The sequence below is a fragment of the Macaca mulatta genome, chromosome 9, assembly GCF_049350105.2.
Source record: "Macaca mulatta isolate MMU2019108-1 chromosome 9, T2T-MMU8v2.0, whole genome shotgun sequence".
In the NCBI taxonomy this organism is placed as follows: Eukaryota; Metazoa; Chordata; class Mammalia; order Primates; family Cercopithecidae; genus Macaca; species Macaca mulatta.
In genome coordinates this window covers 30,558,868-30,580,183 of record NC_133414.1, presented here as the reverse complement: position 1 = coordinate 30,580,183, position 21,316 = coordinate 30,558,868, and positions in this window count along the sequence as shown.

Sequence of the window (21,316 nt, the reverse complement as noted above, 5' to 3'; positions counted from 1 at the left end):
TAGTGGTCAAGAGCTCAGGTTTTCAGGTTGGACTTGGGTTGCGGTTCTGATTTCTTCACCTAGAGCTGTGTGACTGCTAAGGCTTCAGTTTTCTCTCCTGTTAAATGGGCATGACAGTCCTCATCCCATTGGATTGTTGCTAGGCTCAATGAGCTGCACATGTAAAGTACAGGCACAGCCCCAGGCACACGAAAGGGGCACAGCAGACATTAGCTCTTATTATACATCAATAACGCTTCTTTTTTTTTTTTTTTTTTAATACAGAGTTTTGCTCTGTCGCCCAGGCTGGAGTGCAATGGCATGATGTCCGCTCACCACAACCCCCGCGTCCTGGGTTCAAGTGATTCTCCTGCGTCAGCCTCTCGAGTAGCTGGGATTACAGGCATGCACCACCACACACAGCTCATTTTTGTATTTTCAGTAGAGACAGCGTTTCACCATGTTGGCCAGGCTGGTCTCGAGGTCTTGAACTCCTGACTTCAGGTGATCCTCATGCCTCGACCTTCTAAAGTGTTGGGAATATAGGCGTGAGCCACTGCGCCCGGCCAATAACACTTCTTATACATAACAAGTGCTAGTGAAATGTAGTTGCTTCTGTCTCTTATCCACAGTCTACCCCAGCGTGATCACCTTTGGTTGCAGGTCACACACAAGAGTCTTCTGTCCTGCTCTTCATGTTATCACTGCGTTGCTCTTTCTACCTTCTCACTCAACAACGCAGGACTGGCCCGTGAACTAAACACCTGGAAGGAATGGACATCAGAGATGATCTGCTAGCACGAGGAAACCAAAGCTCTGGAAACGGACAGTTGACCATCTAGAGTTGAGCAACCAGCCAGTTGTCGCATTCCGGCCTGTATCCAGGTTTAGCCAGCGACTCCCTGCTGCTGGCTGGGAAATCTTGAAGGAATTGTGTCATGCTACTGTTGTGAAAACAAACACAAATCAAAAAAAAAAAAAAAAAAAAAAGGTTGTTATGGAATCTAAGGATGAATAGCTGGAATCATTTATTTATTATAAAATAACTAGCCCCACATGCTAACAGTTATTTTCAAGATTCTGAAATTAGGCAAGACTTAGTAATATATCTCCTTCATTATCAACATCAATGGAAGGTTTATTATTTTAAATTAAGTTTTGTTTTGCTTTGAAAGTACTGTCTGGCATGCCCAGAATATTTATGCCAGTAAACCCTGTGTTTCCATGCATGATGAAGAGGGTTTGTGTTAAATATCTTTGGCAACCAACCTCCACACTGATGGGCGAGACCAGAATGAACAGGGAACTGGTCAACCTGTTCACCGGTGTTTTTGTTTTGTTTTGTTTTGTTTTGTTTTTCCCGAGACGGAGTTTTGCTTGGTCACCTAGGCTGGAGTATGGCGTTATCTCGGCTCACTGCAACCTCCACCTCCCGGATTCAAGCCATTCTCCTGCCTCAACCTCCCAAGTAGCTGGGATTACAGGTGCTTGCTACCATGCCTGGGTAATTTTTGTATTTTTAGTAGAGATGGGGTTTCATCATGTTGGCCAGGCTGATCTTGAACTCCTGACCTTGTGATCCACCTGCTTCAGCCTCCCAAAGTGCGGGGATTACAGGCGTGAGCCACCGTGCCCAGCCCACCAGTGTTTTTTATGGGCTCTCTAAACTTGAGTGGAGCTCAGCTTTTCGGGTAATGTTCTGGGCTGCTCTATGACCTTGTTCTCACAGGGGTGCCATATGACCTCCAAGGTAGGCACCACCATTTCTGGAACTTGGATTCCTTATAACCTCTTCAAGATGAAGCCAGAGACATTAACACTTCTTCTCTTTCAGAGCACATTCTTTTTTCTTCTTTTTCTTTTCTTTTCTTTTTTCTTCTTTTTTCTTTTTTTGAGATGGAGTCTTGCTCTTGTCACCCAGACTGGAGTGCAGTGGTGTGATCTGGGCTTACTGCAACCTCTGCCTCCCGGGTTCAAGCTATTCTCCTGCCTCAGCCTCCCAAGTAGCTGGGACTACAGGTGCCCGCCACCACACCCAGCTAATTTTTTTGTATTTTTAGTAGAGATGGGGTTTCACCATGTTGACCAGGCCGGTCTCGATGACCTCAGGTGATCCACCTGCCTTGACCTCCCAAAGTGCTAGGATTACAGGTGTGAGCCACTGTGCCCGCCCTCAGAACATGTTCTTGATATTGAACTGCTCAGTGTTGGAAGGCAGCAGTGTTGGATCTCAACTGCTGAAATTTCTGAGCAAGCAGGATGAGGACAAGGTTCTCTTGCTTCCTGCCCTCTTTCTGGTGTCTCAGGGAGGTGCCCTGTCATGGGACCTTGCAAAGTTCTGCTATGAAAGATTGGTGCTTTGTTTCTCCAAGTGAGAAATCATGTATGCTCTTGATAAAATATTCAAACAGTATGAAAAGATATTTTTTAAAAAATCTAACATTCTACTTCCTGGTGATAACAACTGTTAATATTTTGAATATCCTTATGGACTTTTAAAATGCATACATGCACAATTTAACAAAAGAGAAACTTTGCTGTTCATCCTGTTTTGTAATAAGTTTTTTCTCCTATACCATGGAGGCCTTTACATAACAATATCATTACTTTTAATGACTGCCTGGAATTTCTTTGTTCTCTTTTTTGACAGATACCCTTTTTAGGATGTTTCTAAATTTTTTGTTTTAATAAATAATGCTGTCTGTGTTGATGAATATTCTTCCACATACATTCCAGTAATTTTTCTTGGGTCAAAGGGCAACACATTTAAACTTTGCATACATTGCCAAATTACCTTCTAGAATGGTTCTAGAAATTTTTATTCTCACCAACAATTCATGAAAATCACCATCATAGGCTTTTTTTCTAATTATATTATAATAGAGTAAAAGAAGCAGATGATATCCACCAACAGAGAAATGAAGTTCCTTCTCCAGCCCCCTAATTCTTCATCGAGTCTTCCTTGAACCCCACCTCCAACCGAGAAATCTCGCATGACCTGGTGGAATCGAGATTAAAAAAAATTATCATAACATGAGCAAAAAATGCAAACCTTCTTAACATAGATGGAAAAAAACCCAGAAAAACCCTATTAGAGTATTAAAAGAAAAACAGAAAAGGATGGGAGAGATTTTATCCAAGTGATAACTCTCTTTGCTTTGTTTTGAAATCTGGTTCTCTAAAGGCAGGACCGTATCATGGCACTAACATATACGTTTAATTATTTTACATGTCCTATCTTGGAAGTTCTGGATAATATTGTAAGAATCCAGCCAGCTTTACAGAATATGATTTTCTGATGTACCACAAACATTTGGCCTTATGGATCATACCAGATAATTCCTTTGACAGTTTTATTTTTTTTCATTATTTTTAATTTTTAATTTATTTTTAGAGTCAGGGCCTTGCTCTGTTGCCCAGGCTGGCGTGCAGTGGTGCAATCACTGCTCACTGCCGCCTTGAACTCCTGGGCTTAAGTGATCCTCCCACCTGAGCCTCCTGAGTAGCTGGGACTTACAGGTGTGTGGCCACCATGTCTAGTTAATTTCAGTGTTATTTTTTAGAGATGGGGTCTTGCTATGTTGCCCAGACTGGTCTTGAAATCCTGGGCTCAAGTGATCCTCCCACCTTAGCTTCCTGAGTAACTGGGACTACACACATGCACCACTGTGCCAGTTAATTTTTTTTTTTTACTTTTCGTAGCGATTGGGTTTGAACTCCTGGGCTCAAGCAATCCTTTTGTCTCAGACTCCCAAAGCACTGGGACTACAGGTGGTGAGCTACTGTATCTGGTCTTTGAGAATTTAAAAAATGATCAGAAAAATGAGGATTCCAGAAATAGAAGGATTCAATGAGTAGAAAAGGAAAATAGAAATAAAAAAGTTTCTTTTCTTAAAAGTGGTTAGGTCTATTTTTATTGTTTGCCTATGAGCACAGGATGTTTTCGATAATGGGAATAAAAACGGTATCTGAGATTTTGCTACCGTTTTAATTTTCCCAAACCATGTGCACACAGACTCAAGAAGAATATGAAGGGACAATAAGCCAGGGTGGCTCTTCACATTTAGATAAGAAAAAAATGCCATTTATGTGATAAAGGACTTGAGACCTCCTTTTAGGGACAAAGCTGCTGGACTTCGTGAGACCTCTCAGAGCCTAAGCACACCCGGAGATAGAGGCACTATCTTTTGCTCTTCTAGAAGTGTCATGAAGAGAATGGGGAGGTGTTTCCCCACTGATGAAAGGTTCTTCAGATTGCATGGAAGGACCCCATTATAGGGCAGCTTGCTGTTCTTGAACGCAGATACATCTTGGGTTTAATCATGGCCCCTGAATACCAACACCCATGCTAAATACCTGATATGTCAGGTGTTTAGGGCAACTGGATGAAGATGATATTCTGTTCTGCCAATGACAGAAATGAGAGAGAAATTCTAATGTACCTTCTGTCCTTATCAGTACAGGTCTGGGGCCATTTCAATGTTTTCAGTAGTTAATTCTTTCCCTTTGCATCTCTATGTCTGCCTTTCTTTGGTATAGGTGAGACCATCACACTCATCAGAGGCTCCCCTAGTCTTCAACTCAGGTCATGTGGTGCTAGATACCCACTCTCTCTTGTTACTTCCTGCCCTCACCGATGCCCCTCGATCCCTTCACCTCACCGGTCAATGCTACCTCCCCATCTGATTTGCAGGAGTAAATTTCAGAGATCTGTAGCAAGCTCAATGAAGCCCACTTTAAGAAATATTTATTAAATTCTTACCATTTGCCAGGCACTGTGTGGGGCTCTGGGGAATCTCTTTTTCTCAAGGCAACGTGTAATTGGGGAGATAAGCGCATATGCAAATAACTGTAGTATAATTACAAGAAGATGTGCACCAACATTTCTGGCTTTTGCCATAAGGCTGCTAGAATCCCAGTGATTGTTTCAGCTTTTCCTGATTGGAAAAACGATGTTGTATGTCCCTACATAGCTAGCTGTAGAGCTTGAACTACATCCTGTAGTAATAAGGAGGTCAGAGTTCAGTGACTGATCACTCTGGTGATGTGTAATGGATGGACTTGACAAGGACAAAATTGGGTGCAGGAGGACACGTTCGTTGCACTCTTCTTGGAAGCTGATATGCAGCTAAGCTAGGGTATTGGTTGACAGCAGGGGAAGGGGACTTAGGATGTATTTAGGAGGTAAATCAAAGCACTCGCTGGCTGGTTAGCAGTGTGGTGGCACGAAGCAAGTGCAATGACCGGTGGAGTGTACCTGCAACCAGGTAATGCACGTGGGTACCATAACCCAGCCCCTTGAGACAGAAAATATAGAAGGAATACAAATCGTGGGAAACTGCGGGACATGCTAAAATGAAAATATCACACAGTGGTTGTATACATCAGTCAGAAACTCAGGGGCTGAAATGGAAATGGAATTACTCACCCTTTACATGTGAATGACTCCCCCATCTATGAGATTAGGTGAGCTCAGCCAAGGGAAGTATACCATAAAAAAGGGACAAGAGGCCAGGCAGGGTGGCTCATGCCTGTAATCCCAGCACTTTGGGAGGCAGGCAGATCACGAGGTCAGGAGATCGAGAGCAGCCTGGCTAACATGGTGAAACCTCATCTCTACTAAAAATACAAAAAATTAGCTGGGCGTGGTGGTGGGTGCCTGTAGTCCCAGCTACTTGGGAGGCTGAGGCAGAAGAATGGTGTGAACCTGGGAGGCAGAGCTTGCAGTGAGCCGAGATCGCGCCACTGCACTCCAGCCTGGGCGACAGAGCAAGGCTCCGTCTCAAAAAAAAAAAAAAAAAAAAAAGAAGGGATAAGAACCTGACCCCAGAGAACACCAGCATTTCATGGGATAGGGAAGAAAGAGGAGCCCACAGAGGAGGAGGAGAAGAAACAGAGCTCAGAAAGGTGCACGGTTCCAGAAGGATCTGAGAGTCTCCAGAAGGATCTGAGAGTCTCCAGGAGCAGGAAGTGGCCACCCGGTCAAATGAGGCAGCTATTCAGTAATACAAGGATTATGATGAAGTTCGCTGAGTGTCCTTAAGAAAGGCATAGCCAGTGGAGATAGGAGGCAATGGGGCCTCATGGGGTAAGAGTGGCTGAGTGAGGTTCAGAGGGGAAGAGTGGCTGAGTAGTGAGGGAGAAAAGCTAAGAGAGTGACCGAATTTTTTGACATTTGGATGAGAAGGGGGTTGTCATCAAGAAAGAGTAGTAAAGTCAGGGAACTTATTTTTATTTTAGAGAATCAGATGGGAGCTATTTGAAGAATTTTATAGGCCGAGGGGAAACCTGAGGAGGTTAGAAAGATGGGGAGAAAAGGAGCACTGGAAAATCTGGAGAGAAGAGGGTTGAGCCAGTCCCGGAGGAGGGCTGGGTGCAGGGCCCGGGGGTTGTTCAGCTTTATTCTCTGATACTGGAAGTAGGACAGGTGTGGATGTGGGTGGGTTTGTAAGCCAAGGGCCAGGAACCAAGGCAGCTCACAGCTAGAGGGCTCGGTTTCTCCCACAAGCACGAAGCCATGGCCTTGGATGACAGTGATGGGCCTGAGGGTGTGTTGTTCTACTCAGAGGGGCGGACATGTGGGATCTTGATTTAGAGCTTGGTTCCACTCTCCTGTGGAAATGCATTTCACCGCCAGAAAACTTGGGAGGATGCGGAATAGTCCCGGAGAGAACTGGGAACACCCCCACGGCCACAATGGGCCAGCAGTGAATGCGCTGAGACGCAGGGGAGGTGCCTGTGGTTAGCTGACCTCCCAGAGCCTCCTCCCCACGCCTTCAGCCGACCTCTCACAGCCTCCTCCCCATGCAGTCAGCCTACCAGAGCCTCCTCCCCAGGGCATCAGCCGACCAGAGCCTTCTCCCTAGACCTCAGCTGATCTCCAACAGCCTCCTCCCCACGTGGTCAGCTGACCTCCTAGAGCCTCCTCCCCACGTGGTCAGCTGACCTCCTAGAGCGTCTTCCCCTAGTGCAGCCGAAGGAAGGTGTATCCTGCCCCAAGGCTCGGGTACTTGTGAACAAACACATCAAAAGGCTAGAGGAGCAGAAAAATTCGGAATCCTTGCCCGTACCTGTATGTCAAGCAGAGTAGAGGGACGAAGCATGATGAAGACTGTCCTTGCCACTCAGATCCCTCCTTACAAAGTCATGAGGCAAATGGGTATAAATAATCAGGAAGTCAATGTTTTTGTTTAGTTTTGTTTGGGCTAGTCAGGCAGAGTTAAAATAATTTTCATAGCCTGTTGGACTTAGAGGGTGGAAAGGAAACTAAGAATGCTGCCCTCTACCCTCTTAAGGATCTGCATTAAAGGCCATTCCGTGCCCTCCTTTGTAATGCATTCCAGTGTCTCACAGTCCTCAGGAATTTTCATCTTAATGTCAGGCTTCAAAAGAACAATGTTGAAAAATTATATTAGAGAGTTCAAAAAGAAAATGAGAAAGAGAAGGATTCATTTCTTTTTTCGCTGCTTCAGAATTCTCCCTGTGCTTCCAATTGGACATGCTATTCTCCACTGCCTGGAGGCACGTCAGAAAACCATTAAGCAGTTTTGATGTGCTCAGTTAAAGGTCTATTGTGTTTCTCCCCAAACACAGCTACATTTTAGAGGCTAGCGTAGTTAGCTTTCTTTCCGGGTATGTGTGTCTTTGCACACAAAACTACGTAAATATGTGGTAGAGTATGTATATATCCCACATACTAGTAAACTTTTATCTTTATAAAATTATTTGAAAACTCTAAGAAGGGCGAGTGTTACTAAAATCTAGGGTCCATAAGCAAAGTCAGTTTTGCCCCTGAGGAGTTGAGATATGTGAGTCAATTCTAGTGCTATATTTTTGTAATAATTGTTGAATATTGTGATTTTTGTGGTGGTGGTGGTTATTCTCTGCTTAGATCTAAGAAGATTCTGAAATTTATTTATGTTCACCCCACTTCTAGTCTCTTTCCACAGACAGTATGTTTCAGACTTAGAGGGAAAATACAAAGATTTGAGGTGGAGGCTTTTCATTTTGATGTTTCCAGTGAGGCATGCATATTGCTCTGGTTGGTTTATCACATTGTGAAAAATATGCATCATTTGGGAACTGTGTTATTGGTTCCTGTAGCTCAACCTCCTTTTTCTTCCTGGTTATATTAAGACTAAGAAGAATATGTTCACTCTGGATAAATACAGAGCAAGAGAATGTATGCCCCAGAGCTGCAAAAATTCTTCAGAGAAAGTCATGTCCCCTGAACGTGCCTGTAGCCCCAGCTACAGGGGAGGGGGATGGGGGCTGAGGCAGGAGGATCATCTGAGCCTTGGGAGGTTGAGGCTGCAGTGAGCTGTGATCAGGCCACTGCACTCCAACCTGGGCAACAGAGTGAGACCCTGTCTCAAAAAAAAAAATACAAATAAAAATAAAATGATTTTCCATCCACTGGATTGGTAACAGGTAAAATGCTCAAAAGAGAGAGATTAAGACTCAAAATCATCTGAGGATGATTTTGAAGGCATGATAAAAGCATATTCATTCATGGCCTTTACAAAAAATAAAATAAAAATAATAATAATAATAATAAAAAGAAAGTCATGTCCCCTACCAATTTGTCCAGGGTCAGAGAATATGCCAATTATTTATAGACCACTCTAAAGTTACCTGATGTGTTTAAAGTGGAAATTGCCTGCAGTTTGCTGTGATTTCTTGAATAATCTATATGCTGCCTTCTATCTCAGCTATGGTTTGGATGTTTGTCCCCTCCAAGCCTCATGTCAAAATCTGATCTCCAGTGTTGGCAGAGCAGGGCAGGGTAGCAGGGGCAGTGGCGCTAATAGTAGCTGTTTGGGTCATTAATCCATCATGAATGGATTAATGCCCTCCCTTGTGGGTGAGTTCTCTTTCCTGTATAGTTGGTTACTAAAAGAGCCTGGCACACCCCTCTGCCCCATCTTTCTCTTGATTCCTCTCTCTCCATATGATCTCTGCACATGCCAGCTCTCCTTCACTTTCCACCATGAGTGGAGGCAGCCTGAGGCCCTCACTAGATGCCCAATCTTGCACTTTTTCAGACAACGGAATTGTGAGTGAAATAAACATTTTCTTTTTATAAGTTTTATAAGTTTTATTCAGGTATTCCTTTATAGCAATACAAATGGACTAAGACAATCCCAAATTATTAAAACAACGAATTAGGGATCTAGCGTTCTAATTGCATTTGTAACCAGTCAAATGTGACAGAATTCTTGGACTTCCTAGTGGTTAAAATAATCTGTTATAAAATTGTCATTTGCTTGGTTCTCCAAGGACTCACTGCTAGGCCATGTCCTACCGAGTTCATTTGTTCAGCATTTGGTGAACAGTTTCTCCAGGTGGTTTGAAGATTCCATATGAACTAAGTCCAACAATCCAATCAGGGGTACCAAGCCAGCTTCAGAGTCAACCATTCATTCATTCTGTGCATATGTCTTAAGCACCTGTTATGTATGATCGGGAGCAAAACAAGGCATTTTCTCCTTGGGTTAATCTCGCCTTTCATCTCCATATTTTCAAGATTGAAATTAACATACATTCAGCTCTCATTTTCTGAGTACCAACTGTGTGAGGGGTGTGCTGTGAAGCACTAGGCGTGTGAAAATTAGTCATGCCCCTTACCCTCAAGGAGCATACATTTATAAAGAGCTCCCTAACTTCCCAATAATTTTCTTATGTCAGTATCTCTTTAGAAGAAAAAAAAAATTCATTGTGGTCTACTTGGTGGCCAAGTAATTTTGTTTTATCTTTTCAACTTCATACCTTATAACACATCTCTATGAGTGGAGAAAGTTCTTATGGGAATTCAATGATTTAATTTTTGGTTTGGACTAGCAAGAATATACATTTGATGATTAAGTTTGGATTTGGGACTAAAATATTCATTTTGAAGACAGTACATACATGACTTTTTATTAGATTAAACTGATTCTAATTAGATCAGCCATCTCTTGACATAAAGAAGACAAATCTATTTTCTTTAAAATGTGGCAATTTCTAGGAAACTGGCCCCATAATTCTAAATTAAAAGCAGGTTTCCACAAGTTGGATTCATGCCTCCTTTAGCCTTTGGTATTATATTTGGTCTGTTTAGTTAGTTAAATAATGGTAACAAAAGAAGACAGAATAGATGACGTTAAATAATGGGAAATTTAAGAGAGTAATTATGGTATTAGGTTGGGCCAGAAGGTGAGGGTTGTAAGTAATAAGATACCTGCTTTTTAAACAAAGTGTTATGTTTCTATTTGGCATGGCCCCTCTTGGATAAACTGTATATTTTATCCCATTCACATAAGCAAGAGAAAGTGAACTGTGAGGATAATGTTGGTTGAGACGTTTATAGGGTCTAAGATATCTTGTATGAAGTTGCTTAACTTCCTGTTTTAAGTGAAGGTGTTAAAATTCCAGTAAAATAAAATATTACACTAAGTGACCCAGGTATGAGGAAATACAAAAAGCTTGGAAGTTTACTTTCTATGAGTCCAATGCAGGAGTAATCGACTTGATTATTAAGTGGACACCTTGGATGAAAAAAAAAAAAATCACAGAAAAGAACCTACAGGCAAATGAGTCCTAGGAACTTTTTATTTTATTTGAAAGACATAAATAATGGAACTCTGTTGGCTATGCTAGAAGGAGCTGTCTCCAATGATGAGTGAAGTGATTACTCACTGGAGAGCTCTTTCATGCCCCGAACTTCAACATAGGAAGGGACCACTTTCCAAAATGTTGATGAAAAGAGAGAAATATGTAAGAGAGAGATGGATTCTACTCAAAGTTTTCTAGTTGAGTGATATTTTCTAGCCCATCTCTAAACATCATCTTCCCTAAGCCTTCTCTTCAACTGAAAGGCTCAAGCTAAAGAGGCGGTGGTGAGTTTTATGTGAGATTATTCTATATTCTAAGTCATCAAATGCTCCTTTGATAACTTAGATCTCTGGGTCAGTTAATTGCCCTCATCACAAGGTTTTCATCCATAGCATCAATTTCCTGACTAGGTGCCATTATTTACTTATTCATAATACAGATAACTTACTATGTACTTTAGTACATAGTAATTGGGTTAAAGTCTTTATACAAATGTTCTTATTTAATCTTTAAACATTAAGCACATGAAGTATGGGCTCCCCAATTTTACTGTTACTCCCCAGTTTTAGAAATGAGGAAATGGGCTTAAAAAGGTTAAATCATTTGTCCAAGTTTACAGACTGGGTAGGAAAATAAATTAGGTTAAAATGAGAACAAACTGACTCCAAGAATCCACACTCATGAATTTCTCCATCTAATGTCTCCAGAATGCTCCCAAAGTTGAATTTCAAAAAATCTCATTCATTATTTGGGAGAAGCTGGTAAGGTAGCTCAAAAAAAGTAACTGAGGGATGAAGCAGTAAAATGTCCCTGAGCTTACACCTAGCTTGAGGCAGTGCTGAATCTGAAATGCAAATCTCTTTTGGGTGTTTATGGGCTTATCTCCTGCAGATGCATTTTGCTGAACTAAGCTTATACAGTCTTGGTCTGTGGATTGTGACTCAAAGCTGATAACACAACTAGGTATGAATCAAAGAAGTGTATCTTTGTCTACAGTTGCTTCTCTGGTTTTTTCGGAGAAGATCAGACCACTTTTCTTCCTGTCCCCTGCTGCCTTCTCAGGACAATGGTCCTTTACAGATGAGTTTGTGGATGTCTTTATCTAAAAGACATTCCCCCTTGGTCCCATATCCTCCTAGACAGACTCTACCCAGCTGGCAAGTTTCCTTGCACATGTCGTCTGTCCCACAAAGAATTTCCTTATTGACTTCCCTTCCTCATTTAGCCACTTCCTATCACAACCAGGTAAAATGATTTCTATTTTTTTCTGGAGTTTAATAACATTTTTCCTATCACTTTCTGTGCTTATCTCCATGTGATCTTAGAATTATCTAGACACAGATATCTCTCCTGTACTTCTATGGTAACCTTCTTGAAGACAGGATTTGTGTGTCCGTCATCGTAGAATCTCCGGTAGTGCCTGGTCCATTTACCTTCACTTACACAATAGGGGCTGTCAATATTTCATCAGAGGATGGAAGAGCAGCTCACAACCTGCATCTCACTCTCTCTGCCTTGGTGGCCATTTCCACATGACATCGTGTTTCAGAAGTCATTTGAAACCTTGGTGCCTAATTAGGTAAAGTGGCTTCCTCTAATATGTTAGGTTACGTATGTGCCATGAATCCCTGGAAACAGAGTCCTTCCTTAGTAAGGCACGGTGTCCTGTCTTAGTGAGACCTCCCCAGGCTCACCCCAAAGAACTCCATCCCAACAGTATGGAGAACATTTTTGTTTAAGTAGCTTTAACCTTCAGAAGTCAAAAATTATCTTGGTGGCCAAATAGTTCATTAACAAATAAGACCGAAGACTAGCCCTGGTCTTATCTTATTTGAGGTATAGAAATATCTTGTTTGGGGACCATTTTTCCTCAGTTAGGAGCAAAAAACTTTCATTTTCCTTCTTTGCTTTGAAGGAAGAAGCCTGTCATTTTTTTTATTTAGAAAAATATATTTTTCCATACAAAACATGAATTAGCTTTGCTTTTGGGCCCTAAATGCCAAATATCAACCCATCCACCTCCCCCAGCCTCCATCAATAAATCAGTTACATACGTTCTTTGCTGAAGCAGAAAATACCCAATCCAATTGAGCTGGCTAGTCTTGCCATTGGGATGTTAGAGCCAACTAGGGGGATACACGTCAGGTGAACTCATAAACTTGACTTGATTTGGAGTCGTTCCTCCACTACATTGGCATGAAACTTGCTCCTTCTTGCCATGTACTTCCCACTGGCTTGCAGCTTCGGAGTTTACAAGTGACTGATTATTATGTACACAAAAAATCAAATAAGGCAACAGGGGAAAAAGAGAGATCTTTCTTCTCCAGGAAGTTCAGGTGAAAGCCAACATCCTAATCACTGTGATCCTGCAAAATCCAATGGCATTTTCCACAGGGTTGAGATTTTGAACTCAGTACGTTGGATAAATTTTTATTTATTTATTTATTTATTTATTTATTTATTTATTTATTGGGACAGAATCTTGCTCTGTTGCCCAGGCTGGAGTGCAATTGCATGATATTAGCTCACTGCAGCCTCTACTTCCAAGAATCAAGCAGTCCTCCCACCTCAGCCTCCCAAGTAGGTGGGACTACAGATGCACACCACTACTCCCAGCTAAGTTATTTTAATTTTTTGTAGCAACAGGGTGTCACTATGTTTCCCAGGCTGGTCTTGAACTCCCAGTGTCAAATGATCCTCCCACCTTGGCCTCCCGAAGTGCTGGGATGTCCAGCCTTGGATGGATTTTAAGTCCACAGCATCCTGCTGGTCTGCATATCCCCAGTTGCTGGAGCAGTTCTCAATTTTCTCCTGGGTTTTCCGAGCAATTATATAGTGTAGTAATTAAAGCCGTCTTGCTTCCATCACTTTGGGGGCAGTTTTTCAGCCTCGTGTATCTTCATTTAGCCATTCATTCCATCAGAAATACTTGCTGAGATCACAGACTGTGCAGAGTGTTGCAGGTGCTACAGACATGAGGATCTTGCTGTCGTTGGGGTTATTTTATAGAAGAAGGAGAAGATATAAATAAATAAATGACTGCAAGTCAACAAGATAAATGCTATTAATTCATCTTCATAAGTAATATAAACATAAAATAGACCAGGGTTACTTGGTGGGGGAGAATTCAATTGTCAGAGAAAGCTTTTAAAGAGACATTTTCAGAGCTGAGGACATGTGAGGACAGAGAAGCCATGAGCTGTTGCTGGGAATGGATTTTAGAAGGATAAGAATGGGAGCCAGAGAATAGCTAGGACGCTTCTTGGAGTAGTCAGGCAAGGGAATACGGTGGCTAGGTTGAAGGGTAAGAGGTGGAGATGATTGACAGAAGCAAAGGAAGAAAGGATGAGTTTTAAAAAATTTCCTAAGGTATTACTGCAAGGAGTTGAAAGTTCCAAGTGATTTAAAAGTAATTTTCTGTAATCCTAGCACTTTGGGAGGCCGAGGTGGGTGAATCATGAGGTCAGGAGATCGAGACCATCTTGGCTAACATGGTGAAACCCCATCTCTACTAGAAATACAAAAATTAGCCGGGTGTGGTGGCGGGTGCCTGTAGTCCCAGCTACTCACGAGACTGAGGCAGGAGAATGGCGGGAACCCGGGAGGCGGAGCTTGCAGTGAGCCGAGATCAGGCCACTGCACTCCAGCCTGGGCAACAGAGTGAGACTCTGTCTCAAAAAAAAAAAAAAAAAAAAAAAAAAGGAAAGAAAGAAAGAAAAAAGAAAAAAAAACACTAATTTTTACAATGGATCTTCCTCTCTAACACAATATTGAATCTGTTCCTAATTTTTCAAGTTTAGTGGGCCAAATCACACCCAGAAAAATCTTTCACTGTAGCCCTTTTGAAACACCATTCTCTACCCATCAATCCTGTGTGTCCATGGAGATCACCTTCTCAGACAGCAGGGTACCTGAAGGACCAGGGAAAACAGACCCTGAGTGAAAAAAGCTGATCTCAAAAAGTATGATATGGTAGGATTTTATTTCTGTAATATTTTCCAAGTGCCATAATTATAGAGATAGAGGACAGATCGGTGGCAGTCAGGGATTCAGAACCAGATGGGAGGGTGTGACTGTAAAGGGACAGAAGGAGAGAGTTGTTTTTTTATTTATTTATGTATTTATTTTTTTTATCAGGGTGGAATGGCTCTATACCCAATGGTGGTGATGGTTACCTGAATCTATAAATGTACATATGATACAACGTGATGTAACTACACACCCATTCCCCCCCCACACTCAATTAGTGCATGTAAAAACTGGTGAAATCCACGCAAGGTGGTTTTTTGTTTTGTTTTGTGTTTTAAGACAGGGTCTCACTCGGTAGTGCGATAATGGCTTACTGCCGCCTCAACTTTCTGGGCTCAAGCAATTCTCCCACCTCAGCCTCCTGAGTAGCTGGAACTACAGGTGTGCTACACCACACCTGGCTGATTTTTGTGGAGATGAGGTTTCACCATGTTGCCCAGGTGATTCTCCTGCCTAGGCCTTTCAAAGTGCTGGGTTTACAGGCATGAGCCATGGTGCCTTGCCCCACACAGGTTTTAAAAGTGAAGTATGATTATTTTGCAACTTTATGTGAGCCTAGAAGTATTTTTCTTAATTCAAAATACACAAATATAAATTGAAAATGAATGAATAATCCATTAACTGTTTACAAAATACAGTTTTATATCATCTTCATTAATTGTTAAACTTTGGTATGTATAAAAGAACCATTTTTAAAATGCAATTTGGGGTTTAGATTTTTCTCATTGTATAAGAATATCTGGGCATCCTTATTGGTGGCTGGAAAATGACAGCCAGTGTAAAGTTGAAATGCTTTACCAAGTTTCAAAAGCAAAATTATAAAATTCTTTTTTAACAGCAAAAAAAAAAAAGGCATATTTAATCAAGACTAGGCAAATTTGTAAGGACAGAAAGTAGATTAGAAGTTACCAGGGGTCGGGGGAGGGGGAAATAGGGAGTTATTTCTTAATGGATACAGAATTTCTGTTTGGAGTGATAAAAACTTTTTGGAAATAGATTGTGGTGTTAGTTGCATAGCATCTGAATGTAATTAATGCCATTGAATTGAACATTTAAAAATAATTAAAATGGCAAAATGTACGTCACATATATTTTACACAATAAAAAGAAGGTGCCCTCTCAGTAAAAAGCACACTTACTTTGCCAGGCATGGTGGCTCACGCCTGTAATTCTAGTACTTTGGGAGGCCGAGACGGGCGGATCACGAGGTCAGGAGATCGAGACCATCCTGGCTAACACGGTGAAACCCCGTCTCTACTAAAATACAAAAAAAAAAAATTAGCCGGGCATGGTGGCGGGCACCTGTAGTCCCAATTACTCGGGAGGCTGAGGCAGGAGAATGGCATGAACCTGGGAGGTGGAGCTTGCGGTAAGCCGAGATCAGGCCACTGCACTCCAGCCTGGGCGACAGAGAAAGACTCCGTCTCAAAAAAAAAAAAAAAAAAAAAAGAAAGCACACTTACTTTGAACTGTGTATGCTTCATATGAAATGGGATGTAGGTTCAAAAGTCAGGATATCTAGACCTACACAGGTATGAAAACAATCTGGAATAAAAATAAATTTCTGAGAATAGGTGGAATTATCTAGGGAGGGAAGGAAAGGGGGACCACAGGGAAAGCAGGTTGAATCTGTAGTCCATCAGCATTTAGAATTTGACCTGGAGTAGTTAGCAAAGGAGGGCAGGAAAGTAGAGCCAGCAAGTCAGAAGAAAGCCAGAAGCACCAATGTCCCAGAATCTGGGAACATGGGTGTTTCCGGAGGGCTTGAGTGACTGAGGACCTTGAATGAGACTGGGGGCTGGAGATCAGTGAGCAGAAGGAGTGGTCCACTGAATGTGGCAGCAGAGAGGACCTCAGTGAGGTACCTGGAGCCATCTCTGAACATGTGGGGGGCTGAACAGTACCCAGAATTAGGGCAGCAAGGCAGTCCATCATGGGCAAGCTTTTAGAAATGGGGAGGCAAGGCAGTTATATTAGTCCATTCTCATACTGCTATGAAGAAATACCCGAGACTGGGTAATTTTTAAAGAAAAGTTTACTTGGCTTATGGTTCTGCAGGCTGCATAGGAAGCATAGCAGTTTCTGCTCGGCTTCTGGTGAGGCCTCAGGAAACTTACAATCATGGCATAAGATGAAGAAGGACTCAACACTGCACATGGCTGGAGCAGGAGGAAGAGAGGGGGAGGTTCTACACACTTTTAAACAACCAGATCTCACGAGAACTCACTCACTATCACGAGAACACCACCAAAAGGGAAATCCTCCCGCATGATCCCGTCACCTCGTACCAACATTAGAGATTACAATAGGACATGAGATTTGGGTGTCCACATCTCCAAACCATATCAGCAGGGACAGGGAAATATGGGTCGAGGAAGGTGTTTTGTTTTAAGGTGAAAGATATCAGAACATGTGTGTAACCTCCTGGGACCAGTAGCCGGGGAAGAATAGAGATCATGATGAGCCGCAGCACTGCATCCTCCTGCCCGAAGATACCTGGAGTCACCCTGTCACCTGCTGCCCCTCCTCCTGGGTGCTGCACATCAGCACAATCTCGAGCTTCAGCTCTTCATTAAAATTTGCAACATTTTGTCCCCTTCCCAGTCCCAGGGACTCCAATTCCTCCAGGAGAGTCAACATTCTTTCCCCCTCAAAAGCCACAAGCTCCATTTTCTTCCTTCCAAAAGTGTTGGACCTTGGAAACAAAGCTTGTTCATTGTCCTCTGCATACAGAAAAACACTGACCCTCTAGAACCAAAAGCTCTGGCTGCATTTTTGGTACATGGAGAGAAATTCCCTTTCCTTCTGAGGCAAAGATCCCACAGCTGACCACGGAAGTCACAGTTAAACATTCCATCAGTTTATTCTCTCCCATTAATTTTAAATAACTCCCATGCCACCTTTTTGTAATTAACTTTGTAACTGACTTACATAGTGTTATTTAATATGTTGTAAGCATTTTCCAATGTCACTAAATCTTCTTTTACTAAATAGTCATTAATGGCTACACAATATATTATGTTTTGGACATTCCATAATTTGTTTTAGCAATATCATATTGTCAGATATTTAGTTTCAAATAAATTTTCAAATTTTTCACTACGCTAAATGATATTACAGTGTTCATTAATCTGTTGGTGTATATCTGACCATGCCTTTAGGACAATTTCCCAGAAGTAGAATTTTGGGATTAGAGGATAAGAACATTTTAAGTATCCAACAAAAAATTGTCAGTAGAAGATAAATTGTTAATTTATATGGTTAATTTAGTTGGGTACTTCTGTTTTGTCCGTTCTGATACAGCCTTCCCTGAGTTTTCAGCCTGGGCTCTTTGATCGGGAAGAGGAACATTTGCAAAGTAAAAAATACCGTGTGGGTTTGGGTTTCCAGCCAGACTTGCACTTGGTTAAGACTGTGGCCATTCTTTCTCTCAATGAAAAGAAAAGACAGATAATGTGATTTCTTGAATAACACTAATTTTTCTTACTAAACAGTAGGATGAGGGAAGTGGACACAAAACAGAAACATAAAAGCAACATTTTCTTGGAAATACTCAGGGTTTATAAAATGAAAGGAAATGTATTTGGAAAGGTGTCTTGAGGTTGCATGGGAGTAAAAACGATTTGAGAGGGTCTGAGAAATTATCTGGAGGTGCACAGCATGAAGCAACACATCAAGAGTGTTCAAGACACATCTTTGGGTCTGGAATTGCAAGTAAGAGAATAAATGACAAACTGCTGACAAGTTTACTGCATCTCCCCTGTGACTCCTACTGGGCTAAACAGGAAAGTGAGCAGAGACCCCTGGTATAGAGCTAGAACGCATCACACAGGGCAGCTGCAAGGGGAGTCCAGAGAGCAAGAAAGGGGGATGATTCTGAATTTAGAATATGGCATCGAGCACCATACTCCCTAAATGCCAAGTGCTTTCTCTTCTCCAATTAGTATAATCATAACACCACTGGCCACAATGAAGAAACCTGGTAGAAATTCTGAACCTTATGAACCTGAAAAATCAGTCTACAGTAAAGGGAGGTTGGATTTATTCTTTGTGTCACTTTCCCATTAGTTTCTTCTGACCTGCCCCATCCCAGAGAATGTCACTGTCCTGCAATGAGGAGAGGGCTTCATCGGCTGTTTCTACTGGACCCTTCAGAGCTGGCTCAACCAGAAAATGATTTTTGTTATTAAACAGGTTCATGGAGTTGGAAATGCAAAACAAAATATAGCAAAAGAAACTCTTCCCTACCCTACCCCCACATATATATACACCAATGTTAACTCAGTTATTTTTCAGAAGCCTCAGAAAATTCCAGCAAGCAAAGTCACCAAACAGAACGTTTGAAGTGAGACTTCTTGAGTCAGAGTTATTCTGATAATTAAGTTAATTCTACATGGTGCTTAGAATGATCCTGGCTTATGGAAATTGTTGACTATGATGCAAGCTCCATTAGGGCCAGGGGCCTGCACTGATGCTCAATGAACAACAGCAATGCCTGGTACATGGCATGTGATTCATATATATTTGTTGTTGAGTTTTATTATTGTAGTTGTGAGATCTGAGTAGCATGCATGACACTAGTATTAATAGTAGCAAATATTTATTGAGTGCTTACTACGCGCAAGACACCATGCCAAGAGCTTTGTATTTCTTATTTCCTTTAGTCCATATCATAACCCCATGAGATAGTTACTGCTATTTTACCACTTTGATGAAAGGTGATACTGATATCAGGAGAGATTGAGTAAATAACTTCCCCAGATCTGCACAGCTAGGAAGTTAATAGCCTGGATTAAAACCTGGGTAGTCTGGCTCCAGGGCCATATTAGTAAAATAACGAAATATGTTCTCTTGCCAAAACCACTATGTGAAAAATTAAGATGTTATGCAAGCCCCAATTTATGGGGTGTCTTGAAGAAATGACATGTAAGTTAGGAAGATATTGGTCATCTCTGTCTCCAACTGGTAGGGTGGTATAGATCACCTGACCTCTTCTAGGAAACAGACAATTGCCAAGCCTCCTGCATTTGTGCGGAGACCCTGTCGATTAAGCTGAGCTTCCTCTCCTATATTTAAAAAACCATTTTTGCATGTTTTCTTTCTCTGTCTGACTCTCTACACACACATATATGTAGTTATATATATAGTTATGTGTGTGCATATACACATACATGTATATTGCATACATATATATATATCTGCTTAACCCTTTGAAAGCAAGTTGCAGATGTTACAATAATTCATTCCTAAATACTTTAGGATGTATCTCCTACAAATAAGGACATTCTCCTACATAATCACAATGCTATCATTACCTCAAGAAATTTGACATTGAATGAATACTATTATTTAATCTATAGTTTATACCTCTAGCTTTAAAAAAAATCCAGGATCATAGATCAAAGATCGAAGATCTCAGATTACATTTATTTGTCATGTTCCTTTATTTTTCTTTAACCCAGAAAATTCCCTTGCATTTATTTTTCTTTCATGGTGTATTAGTCCATTTTCACACTGCTATAAAGAAATACCTGAAAAAAAAGAAATACTTGAGACAGGGTAATTTATAAAGGAAAGAAGTTTAATTGACTCACCATTATGCAGGCTTAGCAGGAAGCATGGCTTGGAGGTCTCAGGAAACTTATAATCATGGCAGAAGGTCAAAGGGAAGCAAGCATGTCTTACATGGCGGCAGGCAAGAGGGAGTGAAGCAAGAACTTCCAAAAACTTAGAAAACCATCAGATCTCATGATAACTCACTCATTAGAGGGAAACTGCCCGTATAATCCAATCACCTCCCTCCCTCAACACATGAGGATTATTACAATTAGAGAGATTTGGGTAGGGACACAGAGCCAAACCATATCACACAGCACAGGCAATTTTAAAGAATTCAGGCCAGTTGGTTTATGGAATGTGACATACAGTTTGGAAATGTCTGATTTGTTCCTCTTAGTTAAATTCAGCTTATGTATTTGTGGGGGAAGAACCACACATAGGTAATATTGAGTCCTTCCCAGCGCGTCACATCAGAAACTACATGCCATGTGTTCCATGATTAGAAATTCCAGCCTGGTCAACAGAGCACGATCCTACCTCAAAAAAATAAAAAATAAATATTCAATTTGATTACTTATCCAATGGATTTCTCCACTGTGAAGGCACTTTTTCCTCTCTGTAAATAATTACTAATCAGAGGAATAGCAAGTGAAAAACCTCGTGACACTCCTCTTTTCAACAACGTTCATCCAGTGGTTTTACTACCCAGCAGTGATCACTGCCCATGTCAATGATTGCATTTGTAACTGTAAAACACCCCACTTGCATTTGACTTTTTAAGAGAAGGATTATTTGGGAATGAAGCTCCCATGTATCCAGGCCCTTTTTAAATCCTTGCTTAGGCATCCTACTCCCCATGTCTCTGTTGAGAAATAGAACTGAAATCTTTTAAAAAATTTATTAGGATCTCAAACCATTTTCACATTCAGCAGTTTTGTAACAAAGCAAATGAACTCCAGAGTTTCAGGCCATGGCCAAGAAGGCACCATGGTATTTTCCGTACAGAAACACTTCCTTGTGTATCTATAAGGTTTTCAAAATTATCTGTGGGATATTTGACATAAGAAGGTGCTAGTGATCAACCAAAGAGGGCAACTGCTCTAACATAAATAGAGCATTACTCTAACTCGTCTTTTTAGTCCATTTGGAGTTTAAT